The 12,273-nt window shown below is 35.4% G+C and overlaps 1 pseudogene; it reads left to right on the top strand.

The window, feature by feature from the left end:
• LOC147483424 (GDP-L-galactose phosphorylase 2-like) overlaps positions 1-12,273 on the top strand; it is a 28,421-nt pseudogene that overhangs the window by 10,098 nt on the left and 6,050 nt on the right.

Below are 12,273 nucleotides of genomic sequence, written 5' to 3'. Positions count from 1 at the left end.
TCCAAACATGAGAGGGGTGCGTGCCATAGACCATAGAGTCATCTGCTAGGAAGAAAGTTTTGCTATTTCCACGGCTTAATATATCTTGTACTTGAAGAATAACAAACGGTAAATAAAAAATTGCATCTAGACTGAAGTTCTTTGCTCTTTGATTGTGAGGTTAGAATTTCTATGCGGGCCTTGATTTACACCTTGCAAAGGAATATAAGAAACATGATTTCTTTTTTAAAATGTGTTACCCCTCAACAAGTCAACATTCAAAAGCATACAGTAAAGTCTGCATCACAAGCTACGATGGCAAAGATATAATTTCGAAGAAAGGACTTGGAAGAAAATGTTATTTTCTAAGAAAAATTTGTTCATGTATCCTTTATATTGGCCATAAATAAATCCCTCACAAACTATATATAACGGTTAAGCTCCAGGAATTGCGTGACAAAAATGAAGTCTTTTCTGGTGAATGAGCAACAGTTTTAGTGGGCATCTTATGACTGAGAAAGTGCGAGCTTTTTGTTAATGCGTGCCCTTGTGCAAAAACAAAGAAAAATGGATGCATGGCACAGGTTCTTTAAAATTAGGGTCTTTTAGACATACCCCTCTCCCACAGAACGATAGCAAAATTTGACATGCCTTATGGCCCCCCAAATCCAATATCCAACGGTTAAGCTACTTCAGAAAGTTAAAATTCATCTTGTAGCAGTTGGATTGGGGGGGGGGGGTGGAGTATCTCACTTGGAATATACGTATATAGTATACTTGTGAATAGGTAGTGATGGGATCATAATGTGTCGATTGTGCCAAGTTTTTTTACCGGATCAAAAGCCACCCAAAATGAAGCATGTCTAAGTCCGCCATGAGTTTCCCCACAAGCCCGTTGATCCTATCATATTAGCTGCAGTTGATGGTTCTCGACGCTACAAGTTTGTATAAGTTCCTTTGAAATTCTTGGCAATTATAAGCAAAAGTAATGAACATGCAATCTGCATCAGAATTAATGTTTGGGATTTGGTAGTTCCAAAACTGAAATTAATGAGCTAGTAGAACATTGATATATATACCTTGTAAAGAATGACAAGGTGTTAAATATCTTTAGCATATATCCATATCTTCACATACATACCTTGATACACTAAAATGAGAAGCTACATCACTCCATGAATCCCAATCATCTCCTGTAACCCTCACTACACCAAAACAGGATATTTGTAACGCACACATTTTTTAATTTGTAACAGTTTTTTACCGTTAGTGCATTCCTACTACTTTTTTACAGTGAGAAATGATGGTAAAGCGTTAGTTTAATTGCGAGTGAGATTTGAATTAATTTCTAACGATTTTATTTATTTTGGTCGCGAGATTTTATCGTTAGGCAAACGTTAACAGTGTAAAAAAATAATAATAATAAACTAAAAATTATAAATTTGGGAATGAGGGAAATTCTGGGAAGAAAATAAAAAAACTCTCAAACTAAAATAAAAACTCCTCTCTCTTCTCAACCTTCTAAAATCTCTTATCATCTAGGGTTTTAGCCGCCTCGTGCTCTCCCATCAAGGCCCCAAGTACTCCTTCCCCTCTGTCTTCTTTTTTACACTCACTCTCTCACTCCCACAAATCTCAAATCTCCTCACTCATCAAGACTCTCACACTCAACCAAATACTAAACCTCTTCTTTTTTTTAGGTTGTTAAAATCAAATTATGATTTCAGTATTTACTAATCTTTTGTTTTAGGTTATTTTTTTAGATTGTTTTGTAACACTTCATGAGGTTGAACCCATCAAGGTAAATAATTGGGTTATTTAATTATTTTCTAATAAATTTTGATGATTTATGAAATGGGATTTAGTTAAATTTTGAATTTTTCCTTTTGCATTTGGTTTTTGTAGTTGAGTTCAAGGTAGAATACTCTAAATCTGCCTTGATATGACAAAATGGCAGAGAAAACAAAGCGAGAGGTCTAGTAATATACTGGAGATGAATTGATGCCACTCATTTCTCCATCTCATACCCATATTCATCAATTCACATCTCGAGGTACCTCGTGGTTTTTTATCTCTCCCTCATTCTCCACCCTTCAGGTTTGTCCTCTTTTCTTGTTTATGTATGTTTGAATGGTTTATGATTCAAAGTACATGAATGGTGTTGTTTTAATTGGTTCATTAGTTCCCATTTTAGATTTAGAAATAGCTTTACTCAAATACCCATGTAGTTTGTTTGTCTTGAAAAGTAGACTAAGTTATCCTATTTGATCAGTGAGCTAGTTTTTGTATATTGGATTCAAACTGAAATTGGGTTTTTATATGATGACATTACTATTTTCTTAAACCATTAACCAGGCTAGATTCTTCTTGTAGTAGTACAAGAATAAGTAAGGCACTTGGGGAACTTATTAAGTTATTGTGACTTAGAAATATACAATTTGTCAAGTCATTGTTGAAGGGTTGTATGCGACATCATTTTATCATTGATATATCGTTTTGTACATTATAGGTCTCTAGTAGCTTGAGTTGTAGTGGTGTTTGTGGCTTTTGTTAGGTATACCTGATTTGGAAAATTTGATTAATGATATGCCAGTCAACCATCAATTTTCTAGTTTGTCTAAATATTTGAAGGACCATAAATACTTGAATACCATCTATTTGTAATCCTTAGTATTTCTAGGCGGATGTCTCATTTTAGGTAAAAAGAGGTTTATTTGAGGTGCTTTCTATTTGTTAATGGTGTTGTTGGTTACCCTCCCGTACTTCTTGGTTTACGTCCAATTCACTACTTATTTATACATTAATTAGTCCAACAAACCCCCCTATGATGAGCTTTTACATTGTGTCCATTGAGCTTACTAGAAAAAAAAAAAAAAAAAAAGAAAATGAATTCTCAATGCTTCTAAACTCAATTTACTTTCTTTTGCTAGCTTATTTTTTTGTAATCTTGGGCTAGTCTTTTGTCTCCTAATAACCCATCCGTGTATTGACTCCTTATAGGTTGATACTCAAGTTTCTATTCTTGTAACAATCTGGGTAGACGATTATATGGGTCAGATGGCTCTTTCTCTAGGCAACCTCTCCAGTCTGGAAGATTTCGTGCACCAGGTATCATCATGATCTCACCCGTGGATTAGGTTCGCTATATCTATTATTGAAGTTAACATTGCAAATTCTATTTAAGATTTTTTCAGCGTAACATGCCATAAGTAGTTTTTTTGCTTTCGGTCATGCCATAAGTAGTTGCTCTCGGTCGACACTAAAATGAAAATTTATCTTTTTTCTTTCATTGGGCATCGAATTTTTGAAGGGTTGTGTAAACTTAATGGTTAGGTTTTTTTTTTTTTTTTTATCACTATTATAATGAAACATTATATTTAAGTATTTTACACTACCTTGGGTCTTTACGCAAGTGCATATGAACTGTTTGAATAAACTTCTAATAGAAATATGCCACGGGTTCATGAGCAAAACGGTGCCTCATAATGCTTAAGACTCAAGGGGCTCTAACATAAAATAGAGTAATCAAGTTTAAACACTTTAGAGTTGTAACAAGTAGTGAACTTGTTTGACACTAAACATAGGTATATTAATACATGCACAGCATTCTGGAATTTTCAAGTTTACATACATGCACAAACTTGTTATCTGTTTAGAGATAATTCTATCAACTATTTTCTATCAAATCTTGCATTGACCTTCAGGAGTTTTTCAAGTTATTTTTTTTTTTACTTTGTTTGAAGTTACATTTCCTAATCAAGCGGGGCTAGTTCTAACATGTAGAGTGCAACTGGCCCGCACATAGGCCCTGCCACCTCACCTATATTTCAGAACAAGTCTTAATGTTATCTTCTTTCCTAGCATTAGGTCAACATGGTTGCCAATGAGAGCTTAGGTTATATCTATCTTTAATTATGTAGGTACAAAGTGATCATATATCATCCAATGTTGCTTAGTCAACCTTGTGTTAAATTATTTCGTGTTTTCATTCATGTTTTACTTATGGTTCTATTTACTTTAGAAATGGGTGTATGCTGATTTATTTAGTGTTCAATTTTGATTGACAATTGGAGCTATTTATCCGTTTCGTGTATTTTTGTGCTTGTGCTCTTTGTTATTGATGTTTTCTAGAACAAAACTATAAGTTGCACATTATGCAACAAATGCAAGGTGTAGAAGAGGATTAGTTTTGTTCTTAAGGGTCTACTATAAACTTATATATTATAATGTGAGTGAAATTGGAATGTGAATAACAGCATGCTTGGTTTCTTTACCTTGCATACTCTCAGTTTGACATGTGGCCTTTAAACATGGCGCATCTAAATCTTTATCACATGTGATTTTGTACACATTCAGTTCCTATCAAACATGTTATGTAAGTTATGGGATGATATATTTTTAAGTGCACACTACACCAAAAGGGTGATTTAGTAATGACTCTTTTTCACTTAGTAACGTTTTTCCGTGACACACTTACAAACGTTTACAAAGCGTAACTATATAATTTTTCCGTTACTTAATTTCAGATAATTATCGGAATTAATTTCTCTCACGGTGAGCTAACACATTGATACCGTTAGAAAAACAAATTAGAAAAATAAAAGACATTCCAAAACCAAAGGATGCCGCGACTCATCTCTCACTTTCTCACTTTGAGGGAGGATGATGTGGATAGCTCAAATCTAGACAACCTGATCTAAAAAGAATTGATGGTAAGTTATTTGTCTTCTTCTTCTTTTTTTGGGTTTGGAAAATTTAGATTTTTATTTTCGCCCTTCCTCTTGGGTTTTCGTTATTAGTAAATATTCTTCAATTCTTTTCTTGGCTTGGTTTCATTATTGGCGTTGGGTTTAATTGGATTTTAGATTTTTTGTTTTAGAACGAGGCGGGGTTTTGTCAATGGTAACGCTCAACATTTCGATTGGGTCAATTAATTTTGCTAAGGGGTATTTGAACACAAGTGTGTCGGTTATCTCTTAATATTAGCTGAATATTTTAAATTGTTTCATAAAATTATGGCGTTGTTCAAAAGTTCTATTTTTCACCCCTTCGCAGATGTTGTTTCAATCTCTTGGTTCGAGGAAAAAGGTGCAAGCGGTGGAATTTAGAATTTTGTTGTTAGTTTTAGTGTGGATTCCCAATAGATTTTTCTTGTTGATCTTTGATTAACATGGTTGTAGACTTGATGCGAAACAGTGATAAAATGATTCTACCTCTGAAATAGGCCGTGAGACATTATCTACCATACCTTTAGATATGGGCGCATGAGTCGTAGACACATAGATTGGATTGTAGATTGGATTGGATTCCAATTAAAATCGTTGTTCGGACGATTAGTAAGACTGCATAAGGCATGCGGATCGTTGTTCGACGAGAAGATGCTGAGAAGGCATCTTTGGATGCAATTTTAGTGGTTAGGGATCTAAGGGAAACTTTGTCACGGAATCAACTATTTCGCTAAAACAAGAAATTAGAAGTGGAAGGTTATGTCCGCTTTTGTGTTTTCCCAAGGCACTTAATGGCTGGTGTTTTTTCGGTGGTAGTATTTTTTTGAGAAGTTCAGAGAAAATGCTAGATATAAGTATTAGAGAGTCAAGGTGGGCCTTAAGGAGCAAAAGTACTGTTTTTGGAAATTTTGTAGCTCGAGATCACATCAATGCCATGGTGCAACCTCCATGCTTTTAAGTATTCTTCTTTGCTCTTAAGGATTTGAGGTTACTAATTTAGTACCTTTTGCTCCCTGCAACATCGACATCCTTGGTGTCCAAATTTGATAGGTTTTAGCTCTTGAAGCAGAGAACACATCTTGGATCCCCAAGACACGTGTGTAGCAAAGCTTCACTTGGCCTTCTAAATTCCTAGTAATTCCTCCCATCCTCGACTTTTGACTTGTTATGTGTCCATCTGCATTTAGCTTCACTTGCGGTACCATCCTCGGCTTGCTCCATATGCACCTTACCTAGTTTTTTTTCCTTGTATATTCCGCCTTTTCCTAGTCCGTTCAAGAAAGACCTTAACTGGTTAGTGTCTTTTACTACCGATAATTGTCCTTTAAAGGTATACCCCATGTTATTCACCACTCTGCTTCTAAAAAGTCGCCAATCTGAAAGTACCGTTTCAAAACCTCCTGTAGTTTATTTCCCAACGAGTCACCTAAGCTAGTAATTATTTACCATTGTAAGACTGGAATTTTATGTTGAAGATGATCAGTGACAAAGCATCCTTTGCTCAATCGAATTGCCACGCCTAGTACAAGATTTTCACCTTCCTAAGTTTAGTGGGAAAAAAAGTCATGACCGGTGATCTCTCACTTCTCCAACAAGGAGATGGAAAGAGATAACTTATACCCCCTCGATCTTCACATCGGTATGAATTACTGACTAGATTCATGGTCGGAAAGTGGCAATGCTGTCCATCGACAGATTTCATAAACCAACCCCAAGAAAAATATATACATAAGTAAAAGTAGATTAAGGGTTTTGAGCGAGGCATAGTTTTTAATTATCAAAGAAATAATTTTATTAAAAATATTGTAGATTTATATAATTCCGCAAGTCCACATGCATCGATAAAACAATCTAAACATTAAACACTTAAAGATCAAATCTCTAGCCATCGCCAACTTAAAATTCAAACAACGGGATGTAAGATCAATAAAAAAATACTTTCGAACCACGGGTTAGACACACAAGACCAGCAGAGCGTCAAGCCGGACCCGGCGAATCGATTTGCATATCTTCGCGTTGAACAATGGTAGCCTTTCTCAAATCCCGGTTTGGATCCACCGGTTCTACAAGAGGCATTGAAGGGTTTTGTAATCTTAATCGAGGTAGGGCTGAAAGCTCGCGGTTGCATGATCTAGTAGAATCCGCGATAAAATTGTCGTTCAATCTGTTCTTGTCTTGTCATTGAAGTTAGCTTCATCGGGTTCACGCCGCCCAAAGGCTCAACAATGCGCAGATTCTTCGCGAGGATCTTTGAGGATGAGATCTTCTTTCGAGGCAGTTGGGATGAGAAAATTAGACCATTACTACCGGCTTCACTAGTGACTGGTGTTGGTGTTGGTGTTGCACTTGCGTACGACGAGTTGAAGTAGCAGAAAATAGACACTATTATTAGGAACGCCCTCGTGACGAATAGGTTGATGAAATTCTTACAAGCCGCAGCCATGACAAATTGCTTTCCTAGGAGGAGTAATCTCTAATAATAACTTGTGATGCTGGTGTGTACCTATTCCAAAGGAATTGGTTAGCCTCATCAAGAATGATACTAGTGTATTACCTCGAATAGGTGCATATAAAGAGATTTCTTTCCTCATTTATCTATTTATGAGTGACAAGATTTTTTTTTGGTTTTGGATGATAGTTTATATGCTTACGGTGATCCTCTATAATTTGGCACAGGTGTGAACTTGCGGATGAATTTGGAGTATTTTGTCATAGATAGTCAGGTATTGTGCTTACAACTTTTGTTAGTTACCTTCATTTTGTGTCCATTCAGACTGGGTGAGCATGTAAACGAACACCTAATTTCTTTATTTAGAAGAAAAAGGTTTAAAAGCAGACATATGTGGCTGAATGAGACTTATCTTTAATTATGTTATAGCTGTAAATGATGATATAGTAGAGGAAAGTGTGTGACCTGTAATAACAGTTTGCTATCCTGTAACAGATACTATACTTTCAGTGGATTCGTATATCTTTTAAGGGATTACACTACTATAGAATGACACATATACCACGGTCAATAAGAACGTTTATACCATGGTTCTTCCAAAAACCATGGGAAATATTTATATACCACGGAAATTTCTTTGGTCATTGGTTTACTAGTATATGCCGTTACATGAAAACCGTGGGATAAGTTGGGCCATATACCATGGTTAGTTTTTTTTCAGATGAGAGTAATCTTGCACATTCCCACTACCTTAAACATAAACGAGTGGTATATAAATTTTCCACTTTCTACCGTGGTTTATGACTTTATGCCAAATAGTCAAATCGTGAAAAAAAATAATGCGACGAAACTCATTCAAATTAGATTCCTGCTATTCTCTCGGTCTCTCCCCACAACTTCTACAGTTCCACGACTCTTAGGATTCCACGCAGCGGTGAGAAAATCCACCGTCACTACACAATACACTACACCATAATAGGATATTTGCAACACGCACCTTTTTTAATTTGCAACGGTTATTTAGCGTTAGTAATTTTCCAACGTTAAATAAGCGTTGGTAATGTTGTAAAGCGTTGTTTTATTTGGGTGAATTTCCAGAATTAATTGCTAACGCTTTTTAAGCGTTGGAGAAGTGTTACAAATTAAAACTTAAAATTTTGAGCAGAGGAAACTAAAAAATCGAAATATAAAACATAACTTTTTTTTTCTCTCCTCTCTCTCTCTCTCACCGCCGCATTATTTCAAGATCCCTAATTTTTGCACTCCTCAAAATCAAAATCAAAATTGTTACTAGTAAAGAAAGAAGAAGAAGAAGAAGAAGAAAACAAGGAGTTTGCGGTTTGAGGTAATAATCTTTTATTTTTTTTTCTAGTTACTTTTGTTTACATTATTTCATTATGCAATCATCCGGGGCTTGTTAAGCTAGGTTGCAGTTTCTTTGATTCAATAAGTTCAGTCTACAAAATGATTCCATCGAAGAGAATTTGGTAGCTTAGTTGATTTATTTTTCACGAAATGGGTTCCTTGAAGAAGCCAAACATGTGCTTGAAGTAATGCCCTTCATGCCTTGGCCAATTGTTTGGAGATCCATCTTGAATGGTCGTAGGATTCATGGGAACGAAACTTGGGTGAATGGGCATCCAAGCATTTACTTGATTGGTTCCTAAAAATGATGCAAACTTATGTTTTGTTGTCGATAAAAGCTTAAGGCAAATGTGGACTGGTCAAATGAGGGAGAGTCCTAAAAAGAAACAAAGAGTGTATGTTAACAAAGAAGAAATATCTTTGCTAATTTCATCTCTATTCCATTCTTTTCTATAGTTAGTCACCAAAGGTATCAATCTGGCTTTCCCTGTAGAATTTGCTTAATATTGTTTCAAAAGTGGAACCGTGTAATCTTGAATCGATAGCTGCAACTTTTGTTTTGTTTTATTTTTCAAAATTGCACGCCAAAGTTGGTTACGAAGCTTTTCTATAATAGAGAAAGCTTGATCAACGTATCACGGAACTTAATTCAAAACAAGTTACACTTAAGCTATGAACCTCAAATTGCTCGTGTTTGGTTGGAAAGTTGCAAGTCCGACAAAGGGTGGATGGAAGGATATCTTGTGGAAGTATTGGTTTTGTGTTTAAGTTTAAACAACCATTTTATTTGAGGTAAAACCAACAAGTACGTAAGCGGCGGTACATTATTTTTTTTAACTCCATTAGAAGTTATCAAATTATGTTGATGGTCCTAAGGTTACAACACCTTATTCGGGTTTATGGTGTGATCCGGTATCCCCTCATTGACAAAATATGGAGGGGAAAAATCATCTGAGAGAGAGTGGCATTGGACATCAAAGTGATGATTTGGTACTAGTTGTCTAGTAACTAATTTGCAAGGAGGAAGGATTTGGGTTTCAAAACCTGGTTTTTCTATTGTGCCTATTTATTAAAGCGATAAAAGTTTAGCAAGGGCTATCTCAAGTAAGTCAGTTTTCTACCTAGTACTTACATGTCGATTATGTCAAAGAACGAGTGTAACCGAATGCAAGGGTGTGGGCATGTAGCTCTGTTTATGTGGGGGTTTGCAGATTTAGTAGGAGATCTACATAGTCGCTTTGGACTTTTAGGTGCCACTCGAAACCATTGCACGGTAACTCTTTTGCTACTTTAAAAGGCAGAATTAGGATACGCATTTGTTCAAGAGTGTCCTTTGCTTTTCTACTTTGGGCCTTTTGTTTTAATGCCATAGGTCCTCCAAGCCCATTTTGTCAAGATCTTATTAATGTTTCAAACCACTTTGTATTCATTTTTGTCAACTTTACAACTTTGTCCTTATTTTACTAGCTTAATTAAAAGAGAGAGACCATAGGCTAGCTGGTCTACTTGAGAACATGATTTTATTAATACAAGTCGAGGTCTGCCTAACCTCTAGCTTCTTAAAAAAAAAGAGACTAGGCCGATCTTTACATAGCGGCGTTATTGGATGGAGACTTGGCAAAGAATTATGGACACTTTGCAAATAAATATATTTCTACGGTCTTTATATGGTATTTTAAAGTTTTGAAATGGAATCAATCAATTGATTTTAAGTGGTTGTAATAACATTTGTATGTTAAACTGTTCTAGCTTTTTTTAATAGTAAGCTTTCAATGGAATGGAGGCAATCTCTAAACCCAAGGAGGGTATAGGTTTGAATGCGATTGTGATATCTCTCAACTGCAGCAAAGCATAACAAAATGAAGTAGAAATTGGCGGGCTCACAATAGGCTCAGAATGCTACATAATGAGACCCAACCCAGAGGTCAATGTATTTAGAAAATGGTTCCATTTGTGATCGTGTGGGATATGGTTGGAAAGTATTAGATGACAGGTTTGATGGTAAATGTATGAATATCCGGAATGTCATCGACCATAAAAGGCCTTCTTTGCTAGTGGAGTAAAGTGTTTGTGGATTTTAGAAGCATTAATTTTGAGTCTTTTATTGTGAGATGGAGTGATATTATTTATAGAGTTCCTGGATGTGGGGTTGTTAGGGTTTTAGTCTTTGATGATGTTCTTGTATTTTTTTTCTTTCCTTTTTTTCTTGTGCTTTTAGGTTACTCCTTTTTTATTTGAATGAAAATCTTCACTTTACCGATGAAAGCATAAAATAAGAAGTCCCTCTTGAAAAAAAAAAAAGAACAAAAAAGACAAGTTCTACCCTACTACTTGAGTTATTAGTTATTACATATTGCATGTTTTCTTATGTATTACACATGGACATGTGTTTCCTTATCTATGGTACTACTTACCAGCATATAAGTAATTGCAAGTAATTGTGGTACATGTTTATCCATTTATGCACTTTTTTGGTTAGCTGATTATATTACATTTAACATTGCATAAACCGCCGGCTTTCTTGAAACCTATAAGCTCACGCTTCCCGAGAATTTATGCCATTGCAGATGTTAGAACTGCAGTGAAAAATAAAGTTCCCCTAAATCCGCTCTTTAACCTTGAATTGGGTTACATATTGTATCGAGACTAGCAACAAGGCTGTTGTTCTTAAGTTGCATAAGGAAGCCCATATGTATGGAGGTCAGTGAATATGTGCACATCAATGCTCACTTATTATTCTTTTTTTACTTTTTTACATTATGATGTTGGGCAAAATAAGTATAAGCTGTTTATTTCGTACATTTGATAAACTTTTATGTGTTTTGTAGTGCTTAAATGATGGAACCCCTGAAGTTAGAGATGCCTCATTTTTCTGTCATGGCGCAATAGCTAAGGTAGTTTGTTGTAAAGTATGTTCTTTGTTAGTGAGATTACTTTGATGGTAACTAAAGGAAAAATCCAACCTTTGAAAGCAACTGTGTTTTAGATTCTACTTTTGTAGTCTCTTGCTCTCTTTTGACATGGAATGTTTTTTTTATTGTTCTTTGTTCTTTCTCGATAGTTCATTTGGAATGAGACCTTTAGAAAGGTCTCTTGAGAAACTTGACGAGGTGAGGAAAAAAGCTCATAGAGAAATGATTGGGGGCTCACGGAGGTGGTGCGCTTCCTAGCACAACTCTGGTCTCAAGTGTATTTTTAATTGATCATCCTTTTTTGTTAGAATATGCATTTTTTGAATTTTTTTATATTGAGGAAGGCTTTTGGTCTTTGTTCTTTTTATTTATTTTTGCTCACAATTTGGTTTACCAAAGACCGGTTTCAACTTCAAGTGGGGAGCCTCTCAGTCCAGAGGTGTGTTCGGTTCTTGGTTTATCTTCTTTCACATATTTTACTATCGTTTTTTTTTTGTTGTGGCAATGATTCAACCGGGCTTCATCGTTAGGATCTATTATCATTGTTGTGTTCTTCTATGAGTTCTGTCTCGTTATTTATTTGATAGAAAAATATTTAGTTAGTTCATATTTCTTATTAACATATACCTAATTGATTATGCTCCGATCATGCCAATACTAAATTTTCAAGTGTATAATATTGTTTCCAGTTCCACGAGTTAACAAACTTATTTGATATTCTCGTGAAATCTGCTTTTAAGTTTGAAGGATCGATTCGTTGTATTATTGATTAAGAAAAGAAAACCCTCGACACGTACTATTATGTCTACATTTCTAAATGTTATCGGGGGCTCTTTGATTC

This window comes from Coptis chinensis, chromosome 8 (assembly GCF_015680905.1).
Source record: "Coptis chinensis isolate HL-2020 chromosome 8, ASM1568090v1, whole genome shotgun sequence".
NCBI lineage: Eukaryota > Viridiplantae > Streptophyta > Magnoliopsida > Ranunculales > Ranunculaceae > Coptis > Coptis chinensis.
The sequence above is the reverse complement of the archived record's forward strand: the minus strand, read 5'-3'. Positions and strand labels throughout refer to the sequence as shown.